The sequence below is a fragment of the Channa argus genome, chromosome 11, assembly GCF_033026475.1.
Source record: "Channa argus isolate prfri chromosome 11, Channa argus male v1.0, whole genome shotgun sequence".
Classification (NCBI taxonomy): Eukaryota; Metazoa; Chordata; class Actinopteri; order Anabantiformes; family Channidae; genus Channa; species Channa argus.
This window is the reverse complement of record NC_090207.1, coordinates 22,681,893-22,694,615: the sequence shown is the minus strand read 5'-3', so window position 1 is coordinate 22,694,615 and position 12,723 is coordinate 22,681,893. Positions and strand designations below refer to the sequence as shown.

At 40.7% G+C, this 12,723-nt stretch overlaps 1 protein-coding gene across 1 annotated transcript in view; it reads right to left on the bottom strand.

Annotated features, from left to right (window-relative positions):
• sema4c (sema domain, immunoglobulin domain (Ig), transmembrane domain (TM) and short cytoplasmic domain, (semaphorin) 4C) overlaps positions 1 to 9,221 on the bottom strand; it is an 85,303-nt gene extending 76,082 nt beyond the window's left edge. Inside the window, exon 1 of the mRNA XM_067521507.1 lies at positions 8,697 to 9,221. The gene's annotated coding sequence lies outside the window, so the exon portion shown is untranslated. The remainder of the gene's footprint in view (positions 1 to 8,696) is intronic.
• Between the last annotated feature and the right edge of the window lie 3,502 nt (positions 9,222 to 12,723).

Genomic DNA, 12,723 nt, shown 5'->3' with positions numbered 1-12,723 from the left:
TCCTTGCAATCATTATGTCCATATTCATCACATGGGCCAAACCTTCTAAAATATTAAGTTTGTTTTCGCTTGAGCTGACCATATTTTGTCTTGTTTATTTATGGACTGATCCCCAACTGATCTGGTGGATCTGCTTGACGGCCCAAGTACAAGGCTCTGGCTGTCCTAGGCGGCTCCTGGTGTGCAGATATACTGCATGTGGAGGGTGAAATGAAGGAAGTCATTGCTTTTAACCCCGAAGCCAACACTTCAATGACATTACAGTTGATTCAGTTAAAGATCCTGTCCATGTCCATAATCTAATATCCAGATATACGTTCACTGTCTTACAACCATTACATTAAGTATATGCTGTGGCATTATTTTGGCAGAATCCCATTGGATATATCATGGGTAATATAGAAAGCAGGTCAGTAGGTGGGGAGGTGACATCATCAGCCCAACAAACAACAGGGTTAGAATATCTATACCTAATAATGTGCCAGCTGGATTCCTTTCTCATACAAGACTAAAAGGCTTTAATGTTTAACAAATTTTTTCAGAAAAGGCACAAGAAACTGGGACAGGTTACCACGCTGCAGTGAGCTGTAAGAGCTGTATCACTTCCTCTCTAACTACAAATGAAGAAAAGGAGCAGTGACTCATGAGCTCACATCATGCTGGAGTCATCATACTGGGCTCCATGCGGTAAAATCTGATTAGTCAGTCAGGGGGCAAGACATCTCACTCCTCTTCGCTGCACTTAAAGTCATCCCCAACAAGTCATGCTGGCACTTTACTGAGACATCTCCAATTAAGGGGAAGAAATACACCTTACATTTTACACATTGTCTGCCGTCCTTTCCACACTTGCTACAAGATCCCACTAAAACAAAGTATTTGCATAGTAATAAAAACCACACTGGTCTATCATTGATTTTTTTTTTAACAATCAAGGGTACCATTGACTTCCCAGTAAGACTTCATAAGCTGAGTATCCATTAGGAAGTGCAACGATAAGTTAACTTTGAATTTCCAATTAGAGGTGCTACACAGGGTAAACATCTATATTTTCATTTAGAAGGGGGCTAATGACTAACTTTGATTTTTCCACCAGCTAAGATAACACTAGGCAAACACAGCAGGAAATAGGCAGGGTTGCTTACAGTCTCCAAACAGCTACGAAAGCTTAACTACTCCCACACACCAGCTCTCACAGAGCAGCCATGTATGGGCCCTCCTCCTCCTGATAAGCCTGCACGGACCCCTCTGTAGTGCCTACCCTGGAGAGAGGCCATTAGCTCGGCTCCAGCTCCTTCCTGGATAAGCTCCAGCTTACCAGCCTCCAAGCCGTGGGGCAACTTTTTATTGTCTTTCCAAAACTTTAAGTGTGAGTGTGGGGTGATAGCTTGGGAGGGGCTCATGCTGTATGTGTATGTGCTCAAGCTGCGCGCTCCCGGCACTTCCTGCCGACTAACGGTCAGTCCCACGGTAAGGGAGGGGGAGCTGTAGCTGACCAGAACAATGCCAAAAAAAGGCTATCATAAAAAAAGCTACCATGCTCTGGTTAGCAGGAGGAAGAGGAGGGTAAGGGCCCACTTTCCTCTGCATCCCCTCCACACAGTTGCCTATTTCATCAGCATTATTGTTCACATACACACAGGCACACATTATTGCACACAGTCTCAAATATGTAGTTCATAAGCTAGTATTTTTTACTGTTAGGTTTTGCTACTAGCCCATACACATTTGCATACACTATCCAGGAGACAATGCCTTAAAAAAAGGCAAGAAGAGAGCGCTGAATAAGCATTGGCATAAATTCTATGCAGAGTGCACACATACACAAGAAATAGCACAAAACAATGTCACCACAAAACAATGGGAACCTCCACTGGATCCAAAAAGCGTTGTCATGTCACAAAAAAATAAAATAACAGCAACAAAAAAAAGGACATTTCTACTGGTCCTATGTACAGAAAGCACAGCGTGGACAAAAATGAGCCAGAAAACATCTGCTGAGTTGGAACAAACAGAATGACAGGCAGCAGATGAACAGGCGAGTCGAACGCCTCGGAAAACATACTAAATACCTTACATGGTGCCCCCGAAACCCAGTTGGCCTGCTGACAATGTTTTTGGCCGGGCCTATTACTATTGCTCCCCACGGACAGACCCAGGAAATAGGATAAAAACTGAGAAATGAGTCCAGCTGCTATTTGAAGAGAAAATTACTGGACAATCATCAAACATAGTGAAGATTTCTCAGTCTGGGTATGTCTCTGAATCAGTTAGAACATAACTTGTTCTCTCTCTCGCTCTCTCTCTCTCTCTCTCTCTCAGTACTACCCACTATGACCTCATACATATATATATATATATATATAAATGGAAAGTGCTGTATAACTGTAGATACTATCTCATTAGTCCAGCAATAAAAATGACATTGCTGCAGTTGCAACTCATTAAAGCAATAATTCAATATTCTTGGAATTAAGTTTGCTCGCTTTCATGCCAAGATCAAGATGAGCAGATCGATGGCACTCTCGTGTCTCTTTTAAACATGAATTTGGAGTCAGAGGACAAATAGCCTAAAGAGTGGTCACTTTATATCGATAGCAAATGTAAAATCTTAAAAATTAAGAAGCACAAATCAACCAATATCAAACTTTTTTTAAGAAAAATTACCTTAACCAATTATTAAATTATCAATTGCTGTCAGTTGCTGTTAATTTACAAATTCATTGTTATAATTTAAGATTAGGACTATGATACCAACACAACAACCTCTGTAGTAAGAGCAGGAAGAGATATGACATCATCTTGCGGAGATTTCAGACATTTTCAAATATGGAAAGCAGATAAAACTTTAATACCATACATATACACTGTATACATGCCCTGTATACATAATAGAACCATAGGATACATTTTGAAAACCAGAGAAGTCACCCTGTAATTATTTGTAAGAATGCATACAGCACCAAATCACACCACAATCCTCAGGATTTAAAGTCTAATGTCCACCTTTCTATGTCAATATGAATTGAAATACTGTGTTGTCATCATTTTATATGAGATCGTTAACCCTGTTCTATTTAAAGTGAGAAAATCCATTTAACCTTTCGAACTTTCTACATCCTGCTTTACATAAAACTTGGATGGAAACCCAGTTATTGACAGACACCCAGAAAGCAAGCCAACACAGAAAGAGACAGTAAGAGAGAGGCAGAAATGGAACGCGAGCACGAGCCTGGAGCGCAGCAGCAGATGGCAAGTAGTGGTCAGCTGGTAACAAACAGGCAGGTCAGGGTAGTCCTCCACCTCCACTCTACCACTCATAAATAATGCAGAGGACTGGAGCCACCCACAGCAGCTCCACCAAGCTTCTTCTAAAGGCCTCAGTCGCTCTACACAATCAGACGGAGAGTGAGTTGTTCTGAAGGAAAGCTCAAACCTTTATTTAATGCTTGGGGAGCTATAGATTGCTCTGTGTTCATACATTTGTTTCAGACAACAGTAGTTAAATTTGGGTGATGCCTCTCACCACTGCATTGTGACGTTTTTACAGTTACACTGATCAGCCAGACAGCGGAAATGATGGGTCAGAATGAAAAGCTTCGATACAAAAACTTTAAGATTGCACATGGTTGAGATCTGGTGCATCTTCCTTTGCTGTTTTTGCCTTCAGGATTGTCACTATGCACCATATTGGATTTTCCAGCACTCTGACTTTCCTGGAAACCCTTCTCCCCCCTCCAGGCTTATTTATTTATTGATTGCCCCAAAGGGGGCCTGCATCATTCATGGGGAATGACAAATATTTATTACAGCCTTGTGTTCTATAGTCTGACAATATTGCATTTATAGCAATAATCTTAATTTGTGACAATAATGTTGAGAAGCCTTCATTTAATTTAACTAAACTGAATTGAGAGAACGATCCATAACGGCTGCTCCCGGGACATTTAGGGTGCTGCCATTAGTATTAGAGCCATCAAAAGGATTATACTTTTTTCCTCAATTGTAGCTTAGTTTTCTTTCACAATGGGCTGAATATGCACTCGTCTGTTCAATTAAAGTTAAGCTACAGTATATAAGTGGTAAGAGCTTACACTTTTGCATGCAAAAATGACCTCATTATGCCGCTCGAACTGAGCCGAAACAAATGAGAGAGAGGAAGAAGGGGAAAAAAACTGTGCGTTCGAGTGAGCTCAAAGGGAAGGCTAAGTTGCAGAAGAGCAAAAGCTTCTTGTCTCAGAACAACTGCAATCACAAGCACTGCCAAAACCCTCTGGATGCATCCTCAGTGCCTGACTGACACTTCTCAGCAGGCCTTAAAGCCCCTGAGAGAGGGGCTGGAGCATGTACAGTGTGCTCAATGTGTGTGTGCACGCTTCGGCTTGTGCACAGTTCGTGTTCTGTATTAATCACACCTTCTGTGACACTTTAACATCAATAAATTATAAAGCTACATCTTCTTCGAGACACGTGAAACATTTCTGTAAACAAATGAGCTGCAAAGGCTCAAGACCAGAAAAAAAAAGAAAATATTTTAAAGACAAAAAAAGGAGCATGTAAGTAAAATACTGTACACAAATTGGGAACTATGTTTTACAATTTCTAAGCAGCATAAAGAAATACCAGTCAAATATAACAAATACAATGAAATACACCATAGCTGTGAGTAACAGTTCTATATAAGACAAATAGAAGATTAAGTCTATTATTCAAAATAATTCAATTTAAATTAAAAGGATTTTTAAAGAATTTAAACCTTTGATTGTGTTTATGGGGTCCTTTGGTGCACACATATTTCCTAAGAACAAAACATTAAACTGTATGCAAACTTCTCCATACTATACACAGAATTTGGACACTAGTAATACACAATGGGTTTCCCGGGGAACAATAAAGACTAATGAATATGCTGAGAAGTAGCACAAGGTTAATGCTAGCTGCATCACCAGCATCTATAATATTATCATAGTCTCACAATCTGTGTTAGAAGCTAAAGCAAACATTATTAGCTTAATTTCCAACACTTCTGACAGATGGTCAACTTACTTGCTGGTGGTGTAATTGTCTTGTTTTTAGTGTCCCCTGGACATTTTGAATGTGTTGTAACCAACACTGCATTGTCTGCAACCCGCATTGTTTCTCCGTTCTTAGGTTTCAGTTCAGTTTAGTTCACTTCTTAAATTTCCTCCCTGATTGATTTACAGCTCACTGATTTACAGATTTAGGGCACAAAGTAGAGGGTTCTAGTGGTGCATGTCTCTTCTTCAAGAAAAAGAAAAAAAAGCATATCATAGGGAGGAAAGACAAGATGAAACATTAGAGACAGCCCCAAGGTCCAATGAATGTTGATCTTAATTTGATGAAACCTGAACAAACTCAAATGAAGCCATGTTACCTTATCTCTAAAGTGCAAGGGGTGTTTGATAATTAACCAACCATCCATGGCAATAATAATACAGGCTCATGCAAACTGAAGAAATCGAAACATAAGGTTCATATCACTTTGACCCTGCACCCTGCCAAAGGCCATTTACCCCAATGTTCTTGTAAACAAGCCTCTTCCCTTCCTTCTTCTCTAAACATCAGCCTGTCCAGCCCAGCCGTGCCTCCTGCTGTTCCCCTCCAGCACACACACACTCAACCCATCTGCTTCTGCTCTCCAGACCTTGCATCTGGCCTGCCATGAACCATATCTCTGCTCAACACAAACACATATTCAAACACAGACACACACTGTGAAGCATTAAAGGAGTCAAGGCGATTCTGGTTGTGCAGCAGAACACAGACGCGCAAGGCCGGAGATGTCAACTTAACACAGAGACCGACGGGAAAAAAGCAAAACAAAAACAAAACCAAACAAACAACGAAAACAACAAAAAAGACGCACATTTTCTTCTAACAAAAAAGATTCAGCTAGAGAAAGAATGAAATTGTTAGTGGGATGACAAGGATGTTTAGAAAATAAGCCTGCTATACGAAACTGGTGCATCAACTGTTGCTCAGCAAAAGGTTTAAAAAAAATCCCCTTCTGCAATCTATAACACATTATCGTCAGCGAATTCAGATCCACCAAAGCCGGCGTGAATAGAGGCTCAGTGGTCTGTGTGCGCGTGTGTTCCTGAATGTGAATCATTTAAGTTACATAATCAGAAATTATCCCATTTTCACAGGAGTTCACTGTGCATTCAGCTGCTCACCATGTGGGCTACAGGATCTGTTGCATTGACGTGATGCATGTGACACAGTGATGACAATTAAACACACACAAACACACATATACAAACACACACACTGAGCAGACAGGAGACATCTGGTGCAGCGACGATGGAATGGTGATGATGCAGTGTTGGCCCTTTAGTGTCAAGACACACAGTCACATATGTGCACGCATACACCAAGAGCTAAAGTGATCCAAGTAATCAGACAATTAATCCGCAACTCTTTTGATCATTTATTCATCATTTGAGACACTTTAAACTAAAAATACCACTGTTTAGCTTGTGCTGGCTTCTTAAAGGTAACAAGGAGCTTTTTTTGTTTTATATGATAGGAATTTTAAATGAGGCATCTGATGTCATCTTGGGCTCTAGGAAACTATGACAGCCATCTCTCTTTAGGCTCACATCACTTATAGACAAAAGATTATTCAAACAGTGGAGAAGATAACTGGCAGATTTATGTTTTATTAAAATAACCGTGTAACACAAATCCAACATAGTACCCAGGGGGGGACATGAGAGCTCGTAAATAAAAGTTTTAGAAAAAATGTCCACATCTGTCAAAGTGAAACCGCTGAAACTGCTGAGCTTTGTGAACCTGCACAGGACTGTAAGAGTGTGGTGGCTTTGACTGCACGTATGATGCATGTGGTTCTTTGTCTTTCTGACTGTGTGACGTTTAATTACGTGTGTGTGTGAGGAGCATGAGGGTTGTGTAAGGGAAGATGGGAAGGAGGCTGGCCGTCAGGATGTCCATTGTCTGTCCGACAATGAAGAGATCGAGTCTGCAGGAGTCCTGTGCCTCTCTCAATGGAGGCATTAACATCTGGGGCCAGAGGGCTGCACTGTGTGAGGGTGTCTTTGTTGCAGCTGCACTGGATGCCACTGGATTTGCAAGCCTTTTTTCAGACTAAGAATAATGCAGATGCCACGATGAATCCTTCAAACAACCAAATTGGTTTTTCAAACATTTCTCCATGTAAACTGCCGCAGTCTTGTGTAATCTACTGTGTGTTTATATCAAGGATTTTGTGTATTCTTAAAGGTCTGTGAACTTGAATTCACAAATTAAAAGGTGAATAAAATTAATTTCCGCAGGATTACCCTCAGTTACATCCCTCCGCATTGCAAATGTCAACTTGCGGCTCAGCACTAACACTGAATTGTGCCAGTATAGTGCTTTCATTAATCTTCTCAAATGACACGGTGACATACGCAAACACACGCAGATATTTCGAGCTGTCTGCATGCAAACCGTGAAAATGAAATGAAAAATGAACCCTGTAACACACATTTTGTAAAAACTGCACAAACACTGCAGCAGAAAGTGGATCCCAGTGCACATGCATATAAAGTTATCCTCCCTCACTCCCTCCTCCAGCTCACATGGCAATAACATGACTCCACAAACTTCACCCACAACCCTGACTGTCTGTTAGCACAGTCTGTTAGTTAACTGGCAATGGCACCATCCAGCTTGTTAAAAAAAGGGAAAGAACAGGCAGATTCCCCTCCCCCACTGCCCTTCCCTCTAAAACCACCTTTTTCCAAAAACCCCTTGCTCACTGTCCAGTGCGGACATCTGCCCCCACATCCTCCACCTCAGTAATTACAATGATCATTCAGCTGAAACTAATACTTACTTCATTAAGGCGAATAAATAAATAAGTAAATCAGGAGGGGAATAAGGAGGAAAGGCACTCCAAAGAACTGTCTCAAGTCAGTGGATTATTGTCACCACAAGAGCTTAATTTTTTTGGAGTTACAGCTGAGCAAGTGGAAAGCAGAGGGACTCGATGCTTTCAGGGAAGTGGAAGTGGATGAGAGCTACCGTGAAACTTAAAACTGCTTTATAACAATGAACCAGTGAAAGATTTTTCTGTGCGAGTCTCTTTAAATCACAAACTTTGCTCAGACAGACACAAAGTGAGGTAGGAATCTCCCTGGAAAATGGTATTGAAGATGCAAAAACATTATCAAGCAAAGAAAGGTGCCGTAAAGTTCACAACAGGGCAACACGCATACGAAATCCATATTTATTACAGGCAAACGATAAAAGATGACTGGTTGCACGTCACAGCACAACCAGTGTGTGTGATATAGTACAGATATACTACAGATGATACTGGTGTTATTGCTGGACGGTGATTTGGGGGCAGTGCGTACTGTAGATGCACAGAACCCAGTGAATCCCCGGAATTGATTCGCCTCCAGCTGCTCCTGACCGCAGTGCGCTGTGTTTACTCTGCGCGAAATGGAGATAAAGTTGCATCACACCGAGCCCCAAACATCCAAATGTCTTATTCGAACGACGCTTCGCACCTCTAAGCGTTTTATTCCCATGGAAAAACGGGGGCTACATGGCAACAGTTGGAGATCCGGAGACTCCGGATCAGCATGTTTTCCACCTCTACTTTTAATCCAGCTACCTCGCAGCACTGTGGCCACCATTACGATAAATAAGGGCTCCAAACTTACCTTATTATTACGGTGATCGGGGGGATGATTCCTCTCCGTCTCTCTCTGACGACAGATCCAGTATCCTGTTCACCCCTCTCTCTTCTTTCTCCGTTATCTCGGTTTGTGTTTCTGAATTTTGGAGTTATAAATTATTCCACATCCTCATCAATTTCGGATGAATTCGCCCGCGTTTCTCTCTCTCTTCTCCTGCCCTCTTGTTTCCTCTGTTTTTTAAATGTTTGGACTATGAGGCAAATGAAGCCATATGATCCTGTCATTCAGTTTCTACACAGAGGAACTGGCTCTCCGCGCAACTCCCTCCCAAGGATTTGTAACACGAAACCGTAGGAGGAGAATACGGGGAAAGAAGGGGGGAAAAAAAGAAAAGAAAGCGTGAATGTAATCCACTATCTGGGACGAGCTAGACGGATCTACCCGCTTCTCTGAACAGAAGTTTCAGCAGTCCTCTTCAAGCAGACATATCGGAGTGGTGGGGCGCTGCGTCTCTGTGCCAGTCTCTACTGGTAATGATGTATATGTGTGTGTGTGTGTGTGTGTGTGTGGTGCGTGGCGCTGCAGCGTGTGTGCGCCCCCAGCCTGCTTCTGCAGTACGCATCACAGCAGGGACCAGGGAGGATTTCAAAAAAAGGCACACAAACAGGTCGCCCCCCATTAGCTACTTCATCCAATGGCCCCGGCACCGACGAGGGGCCCCACAACAGACATTACACTGCTTGATTAAGACCGTGTCATTGTTTGCGAAGTGAAGATGTTAAAGCAAAGCGCTTCCCAACCTGTGGTCTGACCCGGGACATTCAGGTTATAACTACCTCCCCCAGCCAAAGCCAGAATAGCCGTGTGGTTAAAGAGACCTTTGTTATACCTCCACTTCCTGCCCTGCTAAAGTGCTGATGAACTAGTGGCTCCATAGTCTGAATAGACAGGTATGGTCTAAACCATCTCCTTAATATGATCTAATTTTTATAAAATGCACAGATATGTAATCTGATAAAAAAAATAAACATTTTAATAATGAATATTTAATGATTTATCTTAAAACAAGAATTGCTACTTTCCAAATTATAAATGCTTAGTCGTGACAGATGATACATAAATGATAAATGCATTAGATGAAGAACTATCAGGAACCATTACATGTAAAAAAAAAAAAAGAAAAACACAAAATGTTTTCTTGAAGCCTCCCATGTCCACCAACAATGAACTTTACAGTGACTTAGGACAAATCTTGTTTCCAGCACTTAAACTTTAAAAATGAATGATATTTGCATATTCATAAATTCTAAGTGTTTCACCAGGGGAGCACTATATGTAATTTTACAAGGTAATTGATTTTGTATTGTTGAAAAAAATCACATTTTACATTGTTTAATACTAACATGTCTGGAGAGGAACTCTAATACATCATTTCCATTATAAAAGCTTAACATTGTATTGATCATTACCATATTTTGCAGTCAAAAGCAAGTTCATTGTCCTGCCTGAGGAGAAGCCAGAGAATCTCTAAGGTTAATGTCCACTCTACTTTAGAACCAATGTCACTGTTATACATGCAGTCACTCGCCAATCATGTACACAACATTCCTAATGCTGTATACTGTATATTACTCTATATATATATATATATATATATATATACATATAAAAGGGGGAGCCATGTATAAAACACTTAATCCTACATTTCCCATAATGCATCTCAATACAATCTGTCATTTTTGGACCTGTTCCTACATATCAACAAAAAACATTATAAAACTGTTTTCACAGACTGAATAGCACTCCCAGTGACCTGTCAACAAAACCTAATGTGTGAAGTGCCCATTAATAAAACTTACTACACTACAATTACAACAGAGTTGTGGACACATGCAAGTTATTGTGGAATGTAGTGTCAAATACAATAAACCATGAAACAAGTAACAAGAACACATAAAATGAGACCAGTCTGTCGCCCTGGTGCGTGCTGGGAGTTACTTCCTCAGCATGTTTCATCGAAGCTCATACAAACTACTCATTTTAGGTAGATTTACACTACAAGAATAATCAAATAGATTCTGGCTGTTCGAATACAAAGTCAAAACGCAGTGACTGTTTACTGATTTTGATCACTTGATTTACACAGACTAAATAAGAAATAATCCTGGTCAATGAAGACAAAACCAGGAAATAACATGCAAGATTTGAGATTATGATGCAAAGATTAAGTGTGCAGATTAGAAGGCAATATCCAAAATATAATCTTTATGGATTAGCACAGAAAATATTGCAAAGGATTTTTGTCTCAGTGTAAGTATTGATGTAGCTGCAGAGATCTCGGTTCCTTTTAACCCCGGCACAAATCAATAAACTCGAACTAACATAGGCTATGTCCCCAAGGAAAAGCCAAAACATCTTCGACTGTGAATCAGTCATAATGTCTGTTGCAGCAGGAACACACTCACCACTGTAACTGCTTACTGCCATCTGTAAGTGCGTGTCTAGCACCTCTCAGCCCCGTCTGATGCTGCACTGTCTGCTCCGTCTGAATTTACACGGCGCCTGATGGAGACACTGAAGGCAGTTGCCCAAATGGTTACACACAGACAGATTACCAAATAAACAAGGCTGAATTATAATGCTCATAATCTGAAACACACATCAGGTTGTAGGCGCTCTGGCACAGATTTGTTTGGTTTCAGAGTTAATGAGTTTAGATTTAGGTCACTAATTTGGAGTCGGACTGTCATTCTGCAGCGTGTTAAAAACAGCTCGGTGAGGAGAAGGAGAGGCAACGCGGCCTCGGGCCACATCAGAGACACCGTTGAGAAAATGTGGGTTTGGTGTTAGAAAGTTGTGCTTAGCACAGCCAAAATGGCCTTCTGGGAATTAAAATAAAGAGAAAGCACTTTCATACAAAAAGTAGATGTCGATCTTCCCATTGTATTTTACACTGTCTATCACAGTTAGAACCACTTCAAAAAATAAAAAAAAGGCTATAATGAAAATGAATATTGAGGGACTATATGCACTCAAGGTTGGATGAAATAGTGTTCAGATGTAATGCGTAAAGAAGCAGTCATGTGTGAAGTTCCATGCCTGACCTCAAGTTCAATTTGTTATTGATGAATTCTGCTGCCTATTCAGCAGCAGAGGTGGAATAAATAGGAGTTTCAGTACTGAACTACTTTATATGGTGTTTTTACTTTTTCGCTTGCTCAATTTCTTATACACTGAGCCAGTTTTATGGCCCCGGGCCTGCAAAAGCTATTTGGATCTTACTTCAGAAATCCATGGTGCTGATCTGACAGTATTGCAGTCATTCTACTCTGCTTGAAATCTTTAGATTCGTCCAAGTAGCAACTTCACTTTCTGCTTCTCGATCATATATCACTATTATATTCATTCACAGGCTTTAGTCTTTTGTTAGATGGTCAGAAATTTCTGTTTGAACTGTCTATCACCAGACCACATTCAAGGATAGTTCAATGGCTCCTCTCTTTCTTTGAACTTTAAAAACATATCACGTTTCACGCCAATACACACTGAAGTTTAATTCACACCTCCACTGCAATGGCAGCTTTTTACCTCCCTTTTTGAATTTGTTTTGTTCAAACACCTGCAGTGGGTGTAAAGGAGCACTCAATTTGTCATCATTTCTGTTTATCAGTCAATGTACAGGCTGAAAGGGAAAACTTTCTTGTATACAGCAACGCCATTGCTTTCAGCATAAGGCCTTGAGAGTTTGAAAGCATAAATTATAGGCTAATGGCTGACAGAGCGGCAAAGAGAGACAGCGGCTGATAGCGAGTCAGCAGCTCAGAGCTCTCGCTTACAGTTTTTCCCAGCATCTGATAAACAATAACAAGGATATGCAAGTAATTACAGCATTGCAGTAGCATGTATTTCCTGAGAAATTAATATAAGAGGATAAAAAGATGAAGATTTGCTCTTATCTTTAGAACAGCTTCAAAAGATTTTTTCAAACAGGTCATAGTCTCTGTTTATTTTGGGTTTGAGAAGTGCTTTGGATGATTTACAATTACAATTT